Below are 1,927 nucleotides of genomic sequence, written 5' to 3'. Positions count from 1 at the left end.
TACGAATGCCGGCCATTTTGTAAGATGAGGCCACCATTTTCTCTCTATACTGTACCTGGTTCGAATTACGTGGCTCAGCCCCGCCCCTGTACCTATAAAATCCCAGGTCAAGGTATTGAAACAGAGAGCTCTTCCCCGAAGCCCACTTCCTCCATCGAGATGTGAAACGTGCCGGGACACGTCTCCTTGGAGAGACGTCTATTTTAGAAATTATTGAAACTGTAAGTTATCTTGGCCAGGTTAACACTACAGTCGATATATTTCTTCCTTCAACCGGTTTTCGTTTGTATTGCATTTGACTTTTGCGGACACTGCTAGGAGAGCAGTGAGTCAGGACCCACGAGGAACTCACGCGCTATAGGATAACTTTTGTACGGACAATTGTTAATCTTTTTACTGGTACCGAAATCAAGGACCTCGCCTAGAGTCCACGGAGACTCGGCTGAGCCTGATTGTCTGTCCCCCCCAAGAGAGTGGACAGCCGGTATAGTGACTACGCGTGGAACGGACCTGCGTGCACCCGCCCTTCTCACTGGACCTTCGCAGGACGGCACCGCAAAGACAATCGGATTACACAACGAAATACCCTTCCTTTCCCCGTTCAACGAAGCAAGACCTTTTTTGGACATATTGCAGCCTCGCGCCGGAACCGCGTGGTATAGCTTGGAGAACAAAAGGACCTCGTGCGCACGAAGACGCACACACCCACCTTGCCCGAGAGATCAAAGGATTTCTCTCTCTCTTCCTACCAAGGATAACGCAGTAAGCACTGAAATTGGGCATATATATGCAGTTAGAACTGTTACATAGCTTTGAGGAGTTGTGTTTAAATATCCACACTTGTAGAGTGTGATATATTTTATTTTGGGTTATTTTGTTCTATCTGTTCTTTCTTTCCTTTCTCTCTTTCTCCCCTCTCATCACCACAGATAGCCACACGCTATTCTTAGTTTACATTAGTTGCAATATTGCCATAGGCCATACTTGCACCCACATGTAAATTACCCACTCACAGAGATACACGTACCAGTGAGAAGACACTAAAGGGCTTAAAGCGCTCAGGAGACTTTGTAGGGTATTATTACTCAGGTGCTCATCTGTACCGGGTGAAGTGTAGGTCCAAAAAGGAAGGAAAAAGCAGAGGCACTCTGAGATTTGAGAAAAATATAAAAAAGCCTTTAATTTAACATGGCAAAATTAGTTTAAAAGCACATGGGCCTACGCGTTGCGGCCATATTGGCCTTCATCAGGGCATAGACAAAGAAAGTAGGTCAAAGGTTAAAAAGGCACCCATAGGTGTCAGAAGGGGTGGAGTCTTCCTATCTTGTCACATCATGTGACCAGTAAGCATGTTCAATAATTGGCTGACAAGAATGACTAAAAAACATTACTAGTAAGAAAGAGAAGACATACATTTCAAAATCGGGGGAGAGGGAGAGAAAAAAAAAAGAAAGAAAATGACAACAGATAATTAAAAAAAAAAAACAATCATCACACTTCTTTCAAACATGTCACAGAAAGGGAAGGAGGTAGCCTTCAGCTTACTAATCCAGAATGTTTCTCTCTGGAGGAGGATTCTCAGGTGGTCCCCACCTCTGAGAGGTTTGGGCACCACTTCTATCACCATCACCTTTAGGGAGGAGACAGAGGGATGTGCGGCCTGTTGATAATGGACTGCCATAGGATAGGCAGGATTTTTTGTCCTGATGGCATTCTTGTGTTCCGCCACCCTGTCCTTCAGTCTTCTTTTTGTTCTGCCGATGTAAAAGCATCCACACTCACACTCCAGCCTGTAGACTACAAAAGTGGTGTTACAGTTGGCAAAGGCATTAACCGTGAAACTCTGTCCAGTAAACACATCCACAAAAGTACATGATTTAGCTACATTTTCACAGTGGTTACAATTTCCCCATCTGTGATTCCCTTT

Source organism: Engraulis encrasicolus, unplaced genomic scaffold (genome assembly GCF_034702125.1).
Source record: "Engraulis encrasicolus isolate BLACKSEA-1 unplaced genomic scaffold, IST_EnEncr_1.0 scaffold_31_np1212, whole genome shotgun sequence".
In the NCBI taxonomy this organism is placed as follows: Eukaryota; Metazoa; Chordata; class Actinopteri; order Clupeiformes; family Engraulidae; genus Engraulis; species Engraulis encrasicolus.
Note: the sequence above shows the minus strand (reverse complement) of the source record.